A 16,239-nucleotide genomic window follows, 5' to 3' on the forward strand; every position below is an offset into this window, starting at 1 on the left:
CAATAATACCTTAGCTACAATAGTTTGGTTCATTTCAACCATCAACAAAACCAACTTATGAAACAATATTAAACCCCCCCTCCCCTACATCCATCACTCAATATAGATAAATCATAACCTTTTATATATATATATATATATAACCCTAATAACCAAATAAAATACCCAAATTAAACACACCAAGGAAGAGTTGGGAGAGTATTACATGATGGTGCATGTAGTTGGATTTTCTTCAACAACAAAGAAATCACAACCACTCACATTACCCCTATTACCACCACAACCACAATAACATTGTGATCTTCCATAAGCATCATAACATGGTGGGGGCCTACCATAACCAGGATGATACCATGGTCCCCAACCATAGTGACCCTCATAACATGGCCTACAACAAAATCCATATGGTACCGGGTATCCTGTTACAGGTACTGACACAATAATCTTTGGCTCAACTGTTGTTGGCGTTGGTTCTGATTTAGGTGGAGTCGTTTTTCCCTTCTTGGGTTCTTTCTTGATCTCAATATTTTTTATAACATAAACAGCTTTGCACTTCAACTTCTTTGAAAACTTGATGGGATCGAATGGACCGTAGATCGTCACCGTGTTATTCTTTTCATCGTATATCTGCCCTTTTATTTCTATTTTTCTCAAAAAAATATATATAAAACTGTTAGATATTATTATTAGAGAGAAAAAAAATAGGAGTAAGAGAGAGAACTCACTAGAGTGGAATCTACATAGAATTTTCCTAATCTTGTTATAGCATTTACAGCAATTAAGATCAACCTTCAACACCAATGTCGAAATCTATAACAAAATTGATCAAAATTACATTATTTAGAGAATCCAAATTATATTAAAGATATAAATGAGAAAGAAAATAAAAGATTAATTTCTAAAACACAAACATAAGTAGAAAAAGATGGATTTGAAGAACAGAGAGAGGTTTAAAGACCTCTTCTGCCATTGTTGGAAGTGCTCGAGGTATGAACTCCAAGTACCCCCACAAAGAAAAATTATTAATAGAAAAACCAGAGAGAGAGATATATATATAACAAAGGTCTTCATAATTAGTACGTGGTAATTACATGTGGAAAGATAGTAAGGACATACACCTTAACAGCCAAGCAGACGAAGACACCTGTCATATTAATCGAATTTTATGTCATCATGAGTCATGACCATGACGTATAGCTATAATTGTTAAATCAGCATGTGCTTTGCTGATGGATCTGGAACAAGTGATTTATACGTGTCGCATTTACATAGCAAATGAAGGAAGGAGTAGGAATTTCCATACACACACGAAGCTTCTTAACATAACTTATACTGTGTTTATCTATTTGATTTTTTTAGGCTGTGGCATCATTTGAAATGGTACGAAAGTGATCTTTCATAACATCAAATTGTAAAACATGTTCCGAAGATGACCTTATAACATCAAATTGTAAATAGAGATTTTCAGAGGGTATTTATGTAATTTTACAGTAATTTGAATTATTATTATTATTATTATTTTAAAACCCTGAGTGTTATGTTCTCAAATACGAATATCATGAGTGTTAATTGGGGCCAAGGAATCTGCTTTTTCTATGGTCTCAAGTTCAAATCCCACTACCCATAAAAAAATCTTGCTGGCCACGCACCGCTCCACATAGTGGGGTATAGCCTAAGTGCGGGGCGTAGGGACTAGTCTGGTGCATGCAAACTGGCCCGGATACCCTTCATTATCAAAAAAAAAAAAAATATATATATATATATATATATATATATATATATATATATATATATATATATCATGAGGTTGACATATCAATTATTGTAATCATTTGACCCATTCTTCACTTTGAATTTCACGTAAAAAATAAATTCAAAATTTTCTCAGCACAAAATCATTGGATATGACGATAATTCCACTACTTAACGTCACACATCGGAATAATGAAGATTTTGCCCAACATGTAAGCATGGTTTAAATTATGAAAATGTACCAATTAATATATATAAATATATTGAGATGAATACACAATATTGAATATTTTAAAATTTTATCGGATATGTATCAAATTGTATCGACTATGTATTAGAATGTAATGATTTGTATAAAAAAAAAAAAAAAGAAGAAGAAAAAAAAGACCTCTTATAAGCCAGATCAAGGGCATTGAAAATCAACAAATATTGAACTCTCAATTTTAAACGATTGGATTTATTTTACTTGTAGAAGTAGTGCTATCTCGATCGTTGCAAACTGCTATAGTTAAAAAAAAAAGAAAAACACTACAAGGGATCTACCTTTGAAAAAGATGGATGTGCACATGATGTATCAAAAATGCATCACATAAATATCAACTAGGCTCCTTATCCCCCTTCATGTGTTATGACTGAAGTGAAAATCACTCAAGATGTAAAATGCCTACAAGATAAGGAAAGCTCTAAATTCATGGGGAATTGGACTTGGTAGAGAAAACGTTGCTTACAAGCTAGTCATTCTATTAAGTGCTAGGGCACCATATATTGACACATAATAACAGAAAAAATTAAGTTATGAGAAGGATATTTTTAGATTTTTTTTTTCATTTCATGCCAAGCCCAGTATGGACTCCAAAAATTTTTTGGTAAGGAGTTTCTTTCTCCGTAAATTTTTTGGTAAGGGGTTTCTTTCTCCGTTTCGTACCACACACTTATAAATGAGGGTCATGACATGATGGGATCTTGACTCTCAACCTCAATTATATTTTATAATTATTTAACAGGATAATGCTGAAGTAATATTAATATGTACACCGATTCTACATTCTAATGTGGTGGTGTGAGTGAAAAGAATCTATGATTATGTGTGCACCACCACATTACAATGTCACGTGATGGATCTGATTTCTGAACCTACAGTGTCGGTCACTTAATGGCAAATTTCTTTAAGGACCTGTACAAGAAGAGTGGTGATAATCAAACTCCCCCACGTGGTGGGGTGTGCCAAAATCATAGATCGGGATACACAAATAGAATAAATTTATGAGAATGTATGGTTCTGTATCCGGAGGCATAAAACCTATGGTTCTAAAATATCGAGAGAGTCGATTATGTATGCCACGCGGGAAAATCATATTATGTAATTGGGCAGCCATAATTATGAATCCGTACGAGCACACATCTTTTTTTTACTTTGTATCTGTCCTTGTCACATCAGTTGCATACTCAATTCTGTATCAAGACATTGTGCATTCATCACGACTCTATCCTAAATGGTACTTTACATCTTCAACTATTAAAGAGGTTGACCCATTTTTGTTTGTTGGTCCTTCATGTTTAGGCGACTTTTTGAGATGCCCTTGTGCTCTCAATCAATGACATGCACACCTAATTAAATCTTGGTCTTACCTTAAATTAACGTAAAATGACCTAAATGCTATCATGTTCAACCTCTAACCAAAAATCTTTATTTTACTAAGAGATTAGAATTTAAAATCAATCCATCAAGATAGAATACATATCCCAAAAATCATCAAAATAAATCTTAACAATTGAATTTCATGTTTTGTTGAGTTCATTTTCATTGGTACATGATTACTAACTCATTTTTGAAAATGATTTGCTTTAATTTAAAATACTTCTACATTATTTCACTTAGTTATTATTATTATTTTTTTTTTAGAGTGACTTTTTATTTATGTGCTGTCCAAGTTAGATTATTTACTCAAGAAGCTTATAAATCATAATATCTCAATTACAATAGATTGGTTCATTTCAACCATCAACAAAACTAACTTGTGAAACAATATAACCCTAATAACTAAATAAAAAAATCCAAATTAAACACACCAAGGAAGAGTTGGAAGAGTATTACATGATGGTGCATGTAGTTGGATTTTCTTCAACAACAAAGAAATCACAACCACGCACATTACCCCTATTACCACCACAACCACAATAACATTGTGATCTTCCATAAGCATCATAACATGGTGGGGGCTTACCATAACCAGGATGATACCATGGTCCCCAACCATAGTGACCCTCATAACATGGCCTATAACAAAACCCATATGGTATCGGGTATCCTGTTACAGGTACTGGCAAAACAATCTTTGGCTTAGCTGTTGTTGGCGTTCGTTTTGGTGAGTCAAGCTTATCTACCTTCTTTTTAGAATTTTTTTGTCATCTTCTAGCGTGGATGGAGGCTTTTTTACCTTGTCCGGTTCGGGTGTTTTGATCTCAATATTTGTTATAACATCACCAGCTTTGCACTTCAATTTCTTTCTAAACTTGATGAGATCGAATGGACCGTAGATCATCACCGTGTTATTCTTTTCATCGTATATCTGCCATTTTATTTCTGTTTTTCTCAAAAAATATATATAAAACAAATATTTATTAAAAAAATTCTTCAAAGAAGGAAGATGAGCCGAACTCAACAAGAAAGAAGCAAATTGAATAAAAGATTATTGTAACAGTACCTGTAACAGGATACCCGGTACCATTTGGGTTTTGTTGTAGGCCATGTTATGAGGGTCACTATGGTTGGGAACCATGGTATCATCCTGGTTATGGTAAGCCCCCACCATGTTATGATGGTTACGGAAGATCACAATGTTATTGTGGTTGCGGTGGTAATAGGGGTAATGTGAGTGGATGTGATTTCTTTGTTGTTGAAGAAAATCCAACTACATGCACCCTCATGTAATACCCAACCAAAGCATTTTAAAAAATGAGTTGGTAATCATGTACCAGTGAAAATGAACTCAACAAAGCTTGAAATTCAATTGTTAAGATTTATTTTGATGATTTTTGGGATGTGTTCTCTTTTGATGGACATAATTTAAGTTCTAGTCTCTTATCAAAAGAAAGATTTTTTTGTTAAATGTTGAAAATGATAGCATTTAGGTCATTTTAAGTTAGTCTATGGTAGGACCAAGATTTAATTAGGTGTGCATGTCATTGATTGAGAACACATGAGCATCTCAAAAAGTCACCTAAACATGGAGGATATGGCTAGGTCATCACATGTACCTTAACTAATATATGATATATAATTCATGCAAGGACCAAGAATCAATTATTTAGGAAGTTACCATTGACAATTAAACAAACAAAAGTCTACCTCTTTACTAGTGAGTAGTGATTGGAGCTAAAATTGGAAATGAGAAATAAAAATTTGCGTAAATTGGTATTGCAAAAGAAAAATCTGTTTACCTCTAAGTAACTTAGTTCCCAAATCGCAATAGTGAAAACACACACACACATAGATAGATAGATATATACATAGAGAGAGAGAGAGAGAGAGAGAGAGAGAGAGAGAGATGATGCGTCAGTTTTGGAAACTAAGGCCAGAGAAGCCACGTCTCCTTGATGACGAAGAAGGATCAGTACGATTTTGGAAAAGGTACTTAGATCCCTCACGAAATTATCCAAATCTCTGATTTTGGTAACTAGATCTCCGATCCAGGCTTTATAGACTCGAGTTTCTCCAAATCTCCGATCTTAATAAGAAACTTCGGATTTTTTAGAAGAAAAATTCAAGCTTTCATGGTGAAGATGAGAGAGAGAGAGAGAGAGAACCTAGTTTCAACTTTGTTCTTCTCTTTGAATGAGGGATGAGAAGAAAGACACAAACATAAAAACAAACATTTTTTTTTAATTTAATCCTCACAGCCCATATTGTTTATGGGAGATTTTAAATTAGTTTGGCAATAGTAGCTCTTAAAAAAAAAAACAAAAACTAAAAAAGGGCTATAGTAGCTTTCTAAATAAATAAATAAATAAAAAAAGACGTGGGATTAATGTTTCAAAAGATTATCTTTTATTATACTTTTTTACCTTAGAGGTTAGGAAGTCCGTCTTTAAAAAATTGAGATATTCTTATTTCTTAATAGAGTAATGTTTTCACTCGATACACAATTGTAAATGTATTAGATAAATATTATATAAAATTAAGCAAGAACATTTTAGGCTCTACTTAAATATTCAGAATAATTCTCAAGTTTTCAGCCTGGTAAAATAATTAACATATTATTATTCACAAATTATTCAAACAAAATTACATTTTAATTTTATTTATTTATTTGTTTGGCTTTTAAGTTTGCCAAATTCGTTATAGGCCTAGTCTCCTACTAATATATGGTAATTACAATCATTTTATTTTTAAAGGTTGTTAATAAAAAATTTAGGGAAAAAATTAATTTTAGATTTACATAACATTTTTTTTTCCTGTAACTCTTTATAGCACTTTTTCTAATGTCAAGAGAGTAGCATGTTACAAAAAATAATACCAAGGCCATCTACGCTTGTGCCTCAGATCGGATTTCACAAAAAAAAAAAAAAAAAGACATTGAAAATCAACAAACAGTGAACTCTCAATTTTAAACGATTGGATTTATTTTACTTGTAGAAGTAGTGCCACCTCAATCGTTGCAAACTGCTATAGTAAAAAACAAAATTGAAAAAGATGGATGTGCGCATGATGTATCAAAAATGCATCACATAAATATCAACTAGGCTCCTTATCCCCCTTCATGTGTTATGACTGAAGTGAAAATCACTCAAGATGTAAAATGCCTACAAGATAAGGAAAGCACTAAATTCATGGGGAACTGGACTTGGTAGAGAAAATGTTGCTTACAAGCTAGTCATTCTATTAAGTGCTAGGGCACTATACATTGACACATAATAATAGAAAAAATTAAGTTACGAGAAGGACATTTTTGTTTTTTTTTTTCATTTCATGCCGAGCCCAATATGGACTCCTAAAGGATTTTGGTAAAGGGTTTCTTTCTCCGTTTCGTACCACACACTTATAAATGAGGGTCATGACATGATGAGATCTTGACTCTCAACCTCAATTATACTTTATAATTATTTAACAGGATAATGCTGAAGTAACATTAAAATGTACACCGATTCTACATTTTGATGTGGTGGTGTGAGTGAAAAGAATCTATGATTATGTGTGCACCACCTCATCACACTGTCAAAATCGATGTACATTTCAATGTTACTCCTACACGATTCTATGTAATATCATGTATGTCTTTATTATCATAAAGAGAGAAGGCGAAGTAAACTAGTAAATGTTTATTGACCCTAAAATTTGGAAGACTAAAAATACCCCTACTTTTAAATATATTATGAGAGATTTATCCGGTGGGGTGGATATAATTGTTGCATTTTTATTACAAAAACTCTCTTGAGGCTCTTTCAACTCCAAGGGAACCTTATGAAATTTGTTAACCACCAAACCTTACTTTATAAAGTTTGTTACCCATCAAACCTTTAAGTGAGATTCAAATCATAAAATTCAAACCGATACGTTAATTTGTTACTCAACATACCTTGGAAAGGATCCTATCAACATCAATTTGTGGCATCTAAAATCTTGATTTGATGCCTAAGAGTTATAAAGGACAAAATTATAAGAACTTTGAAAAAAATAATCAAAAAACAAAAGTTTTCATAGTTGAATTTTAATTTTAAATTTGGGAGTTCGACAACGACACTATGGATCAAACTCAAAAATAATAATAAAAAATTCTTCTTAATATGATTTTTTTCATGAAATCGAGAAGTCTGTGCATTAGATTACTAATTTGATAATCCATATGTACCCAACGACCCTTAGTAAGATTTGAATCTTACAAAGCTATTTGTTCTAGCTTGATTCATAAAGTAAAGGTTTGTTCCGTAACAAACTTGATAAAGTAAGCGGAGTTTTGTAATAAATTGCAGCAGGTAGGTCTGCCTGGTAAATCTCTCGAATAATATTACACCTAAATTTCCAATGCTCTTTTTTGGATTCCCTCTCTATGCAACATTAATCTAAAGGCCATCAACTTGGTAAAGAAAATCTAAAGGCCATAAACTCTTCTTTCGTACAATAGTGATTTTGTTGGGTTTTATGATTAGATCTAAATCGAACATCTTAGGATTTTCCTCAGTTAGACTCCAATCCATCCAACCTGAGCAAGTTGACTTTAAAGAACAATCAATCTTTTTTCGTTTTTGTTTTTTGTTTTTATTCAAACACATAAGTATGTTGGATTTTTTTTTAATATATACTTAAGAGATATTGACATCGTCTAACCAAGTTAATTTGGTTAATTCGAAGTTTAAAGCCACACTATGAAAAAGAAGAAATTAAATAGCTTGAAGGGTGAGTGATATATCTCTTTAGTTTCTTGGTGTTTTGCATTTTTTCCCTGTTTACCCACCAAGTAACCATGAAACACCTAGCTTCACTTTTCACTTTCAAATGAACTTTATTTGGTTCGTCTTTCATTTCATCCATCAATTATTTGCCTTTTTCGTCTTTAGTTTTCCAACTTTTAGTTGGACCATGTAATATTACTACTTTTGATTGATGTATATATCCTCATTAACAAGTTATGAGATGTATTAACAAATTGACAGCATTCCTAAACATAAATGAAATATTTATTTGACAAAAGGGATCAATCTTGGACTGATTGTGATTGGTGCAAACCAATGCATGATCTCAAAAATATCCCACATTGGAAAAGATCGGTCATAATCATTGTCCCAAAAATAATTGTTCCAATTACTTTACAAGGAAATTTGTCAAGTGGATCTAAAAATTATCCAGTTTGATTGGAACATTAGTTTAATTCTATATTATATTTAACATTATTTTTGAAAACTAGAAAATAAATAAAATATTAAATTTTATTCAAACATAATTTATACATCTCTAGAAAAATAATTCCAAGGATAAATCCTAACCATTAGATTGAGCGTTTGCACAATCGAGTCAAAACTTAATTAGATGGACATCCAAGGTAAGTCATGTGCATGTGATGTGTAGGCGATGCACGTGCCCTAGGTCTAATCCTTGGAAAAGACCATGGTTTATAGACTGGACAAAGCCTAAATATGGCCCGTTTGCTGTCTATACACTACGTCATAATGCGCTAAAAACGACTGTCCATGACAGTCGTTTTTGAAAAAACCGACTGCCCCTACAGTCGGAATAGGGGTCGTTTTAAAAGGAGTGGTTTTTAAATTACGACAGTCTAAAACAGTCAGAAAAAACGACTGTCCTCGACAGTCGGAAAAAACGACGGTCTTTGACAGTCGGTAAAACCGACAGTAATAGTCGGAAAAAATGACTGTCACAGACAGTCGTTTTTTCTTGATTTGTAATAAAAAAAAATTACATTTTTTCCTAAATTTATAAATGAAAAAAAATGTGTCATTTTTAATTATTTTTATGAAATACAAAATCTGCCAAAATCCAAATCCAAATCTGCCACCCAAATCTACCAAAATCGAAATCCAAATCTGCCACCAAAATCCAAATGAAAAACTCAAAACATCAATGTCACTAATGGGTCCATAAGCATCAGTGGCCAATCCGGTAGCAATGGTGCTCAGCATTCCAAGAGCAGCTACGGCAATGCCGTACATAGCAGCCAAGCTGAAACTGACAAAAATCGGAATAATCACGGATTTGTATCCCAAAGCAAGACCAAAGATAACGTTGGTAGCAGCCCCAGTTCTGCATGAATCAGCAACATCTTGTACAGGGCTGTAAAATGAAAGACAGATTTTTGTTAAGATAAAAATTATTATGCGACAGAATTGAAGAGGAACGGAAGGTTTACTAAGATTAGTTACCTGTATACATTGCTAGTGTAACACTCGGTTACAAATCCAATAACCAGTCCAGCCCATAGGCCAATGGCAACACAGAAGAACAGTTCCCTGCAATTGGAGTCTCTGTCAACATATTTTATTATTTTGAAACAACCAAAATATATGTAAAAAAAATTGCAAATATCTTGAAAAAGCATGAAGAACAGTTATGGAGCATACCAGTTCTTCACAACCTTCTGGACTCCAAAATTGAAGATTGTGAAGGATGGTGGGAGGGCAACCCAACTAACAAGAGCAATTCCAACAGTCATAAGAGCAGTGGCGATAATGAGTTGCTTCTTTAAGGCAGGCTCAATTTCCTTGACAGCCTTGATTTCAAAGAAATCAGTTGCAAATAGAGTGGTGATTAAGCAAACAAGGATGCCCATGGAGCTGATGAGTAAGGGATAACACATTGCAGTGAACTCAAGGTTGATCCCAAATGAGGAGATGGAGGCAACAACAAGAGCAGCACATGAGGACTCAGCGTAAGAGCCAAAAAGATCAGATCCCATCCCAGCAATATCCCCAACATTATCACCAACATTGTCAGCGATCACCTTTAAGAAGAAAGCAAAGATATAATTAGGCCATAATAAACCCTGGACTTTAAAAAAACTAGAGATTCAAAATCCCAAAGGTGTTTGCAGCTCATGCCATGAGGATGGGCTTCCACAAAGCACTCTACACCTTATGTGTCTGTGTGTGAGGCTTTAACCAAGGGGGATGCGTAACACCTTCTATACCATTTCTAATGCCCCGTGTAAGTGGTGTGCACCATACGTTGATATATGTGTGTTTGTGTGGTGGGGATACAAAAATTGAAATAAATTAAACTTTTTTTAAACTACCACAACCTACCACCAACAACATATGCATGTAAGCTGCATGCCTCTGATACAAAGCATTCATAATGCATAAAAGTGTGAACCATCCACATTTTTCAAAGACTACAACCTTGAGGCTAGCTTCTTTAAAACAGTAGCAGCATCATGCCCCTTTGCCAACGAAGTATAAAAACACCATCAAAGCCCATGAATTTAACAAGGCGTATAGGGATTTATTAACATGCCATTTTATTCATTTGGGGCAGATAAGATAGAATAAAACTGGCTGCCTCAGTGTTGTGTGCACTAGTTTAAGCTCCAAAACTCTATCTAGCCCATGTAAAGCAAACAATAATTAAAATTATGGTAGACTGTTAGTTTGGAAATGATACCACCAGTATGAATCTTAATTCAGGCAACAGAAATGATCGAATGAGAGTTGTGAATTGAGATTGCCCTTATATTGACGTAAGCTGATTTGATCCATATAAAGAGATCATCATCACCATTATTAAACCTTTATCGCCATATGTTTGGTCAAAACAAAGAGTAACTAGTAGTACCCTGCCTATCTTCTAATATATTGTTTTAAAGAACTGTTTTGGATAAACTGTTTGGGATCACCCACAATTTAATTCTTTCCCTTATCAGATGTAACTCACATATTTTTCTAAATATGGAAATTCTAACAGTACGCAAGACCTACCAATCATTCAATCCCTTCAATACATTTGTTAATTTGGACCAATATTCAAGGAGAGGGACATTCATCAAATAGAAAAAAAAAAAAAAAAACTCCCAATCATTGTTTTATAATAAAAAATATCAATGAACATAGAAACAAAGAACGAGTTAGAATGCTCACAGGACTGGATACATCATTGGGCAATCAATTTTTGGGAACACTGCAAATAGAAACACTACGACATAAACAACAGGTTAAAAGCATGTACTTGGATCAATTTTTTTATAAAGTTTTTGATGCTTTGAATTGAAAGATACTTAATCAATAAAGAACACCCTTCCCCCACACCTTGAGAAATTAAACTTTTTTGGAAGAAAAATGTGCTGAGTCATTCTAACATAATTCTAAATGTCAGACTTACAAGTTTGGTTACCATTTGATCTTTCTATGATTAAAACAAGTAAACATTACTACAAACAAACTTCAATTCTCTCAGTAATTTGGAACCATATCTTGCAAAATGACTCTTAAGTCCCAAATCTTATTTCAAGTATTAATGTTATAACGGAGAATCTGACAGCTTACATTGGCAAATTCATGTGTGAGGAGGGAGTAGAAAGACATGATGAAGAACGTGTATGACAATTAACTCTTAGCATATTATCATAGAAACTGGCAGAAGGTTTGGGTGGTCCCTCCTCTCCTTTACCATCCCTTCTATTTAAAAAAAAAACAGTCCCCACGTGAGAGCACGCCCTGCATCTCATCACCTGAATTCGACGTTTTGCATGGGCACGTGATCACATAACTGTTAAGTCATATCACAATTTTATCCTATATTCGAAAACCAACTTGCTAAGTTGGTTTAATTATGTGAGAGTCAATGCCACAAAACCAGCCTTCACCTACTAATTATTAACCAGTAACCCACTTGCTTATCTAAAAAATAAAAAAAAATAAAGGAACAGCGTGTTCCATCAAAATGTAATGACACCTGAATCATATGCCACACGCAACGCCATGCTTCCCAACAAAATATAGGGGCCATAAGTTCCACAAAACTGAATCAACAAACAAAAGAATAACTGAGTCAGCATGGTTAACTTCCATTGGAGACATACTCAAGCATTGATTGTTGATTGAAAGAAAGATTAATGGCCATGTAATAAAAATGCAGCACAAGTGCCATTTGATTGGTTCATGTCTAACTCATGAATGTCACTTTGATTTTTACCAATACATAATAAAATTATAAACTTAACCTATTCAAAATTAAGTTATAAGTCAAAATAGTAAATCGATCAATTTTATTATTGGAATTTTGGTAAAATTCATCATGCTTGCAAGAGAACCAATAAGTTGATAATGGGTTTGCTCCCCCCTTTGAGATAAACTTTGTTGGCACATTCAACATAATCTCTGCCATCCTTGAAAGTCACAGTTAAGGGTGTAAATTGGATTGGGTTGGGTTGGGTTGGGATGGGCTGGGCAGGGTATTGAGTATTCACGGCATGGACAGCTTAACCTTGAAGGATAAAATACTATAGATTTTCTTGCCCTTAGAACTCAACTCAGTAATTCAAATCCCAGCAGCTAAATGACTAACTACAAGGTGACTTGACTCTTGAGAATTGAGATAGACAGATGAGGGTAATTTGATTATGTAGAATAACAGGAAGAAAATAGAAGGATGGGAGGGTAACCTATCCTTTTCTGTGAATGGTGGGCACATCTATGCCTTTTTCTTGATGTTGAAGAAACCATGTCCTACAAAGGATGAGCCATATTCTACTAAGCACGCCCCCTCCCCTCTATTTCTTTTTCCCTTTGAAACTTGTCCCATTTCAGACTCATATTACATAATATCTTAGCACTGCAACATTCACATGTTCTTATTGCAGACAAGATTTAAAACCATGGTCCAAACACCTCACGAAATAGTAAATGGGGTTACATTAATTATCAAGTTATCACATCCAAAACAGTGTGGTCTTCATGAAGTTACAGAATATTGGAATATTTTTTAGAAAATTCACCGACTCTAAAACTCGTTTCAAAATTCATCATAGAATGGGCAAATCACATTGTGTGAGTTTTTGATTCAACCTAGTCGAGTTGCACAAGAAAATAATTGAATGAGAAAAAAACTGATTTGCTAGAATCAACCAAGCGATGGTTGGTTTCAACTTATAAATCACAAACCTTTTCAGGACAAAGCCCAATCAACTTGAGATTTCCAAGCCGAGTCCTCGTTTTTTACATATGGAGTAACAGGACAACTATAGAGGGGTTAATGATCAACAGTTTAAAAATTCACTCACAAAATCTGAAAACAGTGTTCAAACTTGTCTGAATCACTGAATTAATGTTGTGGGTATTGACAGAAAAAGAAGATCCAAGTTCAAGCATGCTTTGTACTGACCTAATATACAGAGTTCATCATATGCAGTCCACAGTTAGAGGTCTATGGACAAGGCCTGCTTAAAGTGATCAACTGCACTTTTCATTCTATCTGTGTACCTAAAAAGATAGTACCAGTAGATGAAAGCTGAAATCTTTAAAATATGATCAAAACAATATATAATTGCACCTATAGATGCAACCAGCACATATATAGAAAAAGCATTTAAATTGTGTGTTACTCAAGAACCAACATTCAGCCATACTTACAAAATGTTGAATTAATTTTACTTCCAGTATGCTACCAATGTAATAAATTAAAACAAAGGAGGGTAATGGCATGTCCGTAAGCTGAAGCTTCGGGAGGAGAGAGATGGAAGAAAAGAGGAGGCAAATGGTGAAGTCACCAATGGCTTGCTACCAACAACATAATTGTACAAGCTACTAACATAAAGGAGGTGGGATCCACCACTCAATGGGGTCATCAACTTGATCAAGACATAAGTTTTCTTCTTTACTTTGTTATCACTTCCAACAACTAAGTCATACACCTATGTTTTGCTACTAAAGGTGGATATTTCCTACAACTACCCTGCATTAGTATATAAACTACTAAAATTGTTGCAGATTTGACAGTACTATTTCCACTTATTTTAAAACTAGAACCAACAAAAACCAGAACCACTAAAATATAGTGGTTATAATTCTTATTTTCATAGGAACTGAACCAGAACCGACTCATTGCAACCTGTATTTGTCTTCCTATGTAATCTTTACTCCCAATAGTATAACAAGATTTATACATACATTTCTTGTTTCCAAATATTGGGATCTACTTTCAAGTTTCAACACTACAAGAGCCCTCTTTGTCACAGACACAATAACAATCCAGCATACTTAGAGAAAAACTTTTGGGGGACAACTACAAATTAATTAAGTTGAGCAGTTTGGGAATAAATAAAGAAGGATTGGAAAACTGCAGCATCAAATCATAAATAAGAAGTCAAACTAAATGAGTTTGATTCATAAGAACTCGGATTCCCAAAAAATTATAAAAAGAAAAAAAATTAGTTAATTAGTACTAAACTATGATGAAGTGTTTACCTAATAAATTTTCAAATAAATCACAAAATATGAATGAGAATAGATTGCAATAATAATCTAGCAGCACAAAAAGGGGTATACAAATAGATTAACATGAAAGATATCACATATATGATGTAATATGCAAATTAAAAATAGCTTATAGAAGTAACTCAACTCATGCTAAATTTTTTAATGCAAATCAAAACAATTCTTAACTCAAGCAAAAGTACCAAAATGGCAGAAAAAAGTACTTTGACGGCATTCTCTTATGGAATTCCATAAAGAAAAATGGAACTTAAAAGCTTATATTGAAAAAAAAAATTTCATGTGCAGATTACTAGTTAATGGACAACTATTAGATAGAGGAGCAATACTCATATCAGTACAAGATGGTTGAAAAGATCTCACATGCCTTTTCCATACACGAGGCACACATCCAATTATTAGATCAGATGTTCAAAGCCATTAAAAGAACACCAAACAAACTATAACTTTCAAGGATCAAAGCCAAATACAGTCATTTGAAATCAGCTAGTATATTACATAACATAGCAGAAACTCCAATTAAAACAATGTGCATAATTTGCAATACACTCATAATTTACAAATCAAGCTCGGATCAGATCTTTGAATTGACTCGATCCATTGCTAATCCTCCAAAAACAGTATGACTTCAAATGAAAAAAAACATTTGAAATCCTAAATTAATTAAGGAAAATTTGAGATTCAATAAAAAACTTTAACATACCTAAAGATTCGATCACAAACCAAGCAAAGGGAGGGAGATCGAACAATGCCCTAAAACTTTCGATCAAACGTCGATCAATTCTGCCCTAAAACTTGCAAATCTAAGTCTGATTGCGTCTTCAAACTGACAGATTTTGTGAGTGAGAGATCGAGCGAAGATCTTTCACTCAAACTCCGATCGATTTCTTTACAAAAAAATCAAGACAGAGACGAGTAAGAGAGAGATAGATTCGAGGGAGAGAGAGTGACAGATTCAAGACAGAGCGAGAAGAGCGACGAATTCTAGAGAGAGAGACAGAGAGGAGAGACCGATTCGAGAGAGAGAAGAGAGTGTGGCGGAGATCGAACTTTTGTAAACGAAGGTCTGTGAGGATTTTTTTAAAGAGTGACTATTGGCACCCCAACTTTTACTTATTACCGCCCATGAGTATGTTGAACCGACGGTTATACGACAGCTAAAAACAGTCGCAATTAACGACAGCTTTTAGCAGTCGTTTTTAGCGCAATTTGGTATCGCCGAAAACGCAATATGACGTAGTGATAGAGATACCTAATTTTAAAAATTAAAAAAAAGTGTTCAAATTTTAAAATGTAAGTCATCAGAGTAATCCCACAAAGTGAACTGAGAAAATAGCCAAACATGTAAAAATATGGTTTTGGTAATGGAGCCAAACCTAAAATGTTGGTTACTTAAGGATGAAGGTTTTAAGGTTCTATACAAAGGTTAAGCTTATTAATGGTTTTCACTATCATAAAGTTAAATGATCTTTTACAAATTCCACCATAAAAATGTAGACCCACTTTTGTTTGTTTGTTGAAGTATTAATAACAAATGGATCTATAAACAAA

The 16,239-nt window shown here is 33.6% G+C and overlaps 3 long non-coding RNA genes and 1 pseudogene across 6 annotated transcripts in view; all 4 read right to left on the reverse strand.

Moving 5' to 3' along the window:
• Positions 1-216: 216 nt before the first annotated feature.
• The window catches only part of LOC147411731 (uncharacterized), a 52,435-nt gene continuing 36,412 nt past the window's right edge, over positions 217-16,239 (reverse strand). Inside the window, exons 1-2 of one of the 3 annotated variants that reach the window (XR_015180895.1) lie at positions 2,296-3,049; positions 217-810 (exon numbers count right to left, since the gene is read on the reverse strand). This is a non-coding gene — a long non-coding RNA (uncharacterized LOC147411731). Of the gene's footprint in view, positions 811-958; positions 1,301-2,295; positions 3,050-16,239 lie in introns of those variants that run through there. The other 2 variants (XR_015180892.1, XR_015180894.1) reach the window with 2 other exon arrangements.
• LOC147411732 (uncharacterized) lies at positions 3,769-5,664 on the reverse strand. The gene is made up of 2 exons (XR_015180898.1): positions 4,458-5,664; positions 3,769-4,336 (listed from the first exon to the last, which is right to left on the reverse strand). It is a non-coding gene; the product is annotated as an uncharacterized LOC147411732 (long non-coding RNA).
• On the reverse strand, positions 8,878-11,995 carry LOC147411733 (pyrophosphate-energized vacuolar membrane proton pump 1 pseudogene; annotated as a pseudogene). Its single transcript, XR_015175915.1, has 5 exons — positions 11,743-11,995; positions 11,338-11,392; positions 9,826-10,205; positions 9,628-9,714; positions 8,878-9,538 (listed from the first exon to the last, which is right to left on the reverse strand). The product of XR_015175915.1 is annotated as a pyrophosphate-energized vacuolar membrane proton pump 1 pseudogene (transcript).
• On the reverse strand, positions 12,236-15,716 carry LOC147411734 (uncharacterized). Its single transcript, XR_015180883.1, has 3 exons — positions 15,392-15,716; positions 13,580-13,677; positions 12,236-13,436 (listed from the first exon to the last, which is right to left on the reverse strand). It is a non-coding gene; the product is annotated as an uncharacterized LOC147411734 (long non-coding RNA).

Source organism: Akebia trifoliata, chromosome 1, assembly GCF_017979445.1.
Source record: "Akebia trifoliata isolate Shusen 1 chromosome 1, ASM1797944v1, whole genome shotgun sequence".
NCBI lineage: Eukaryota > Viridiplantae > Streptophyta > Magnoliopsida > Ranunculales > Lardizabalaceae > Akebia > Akebia trifoliata.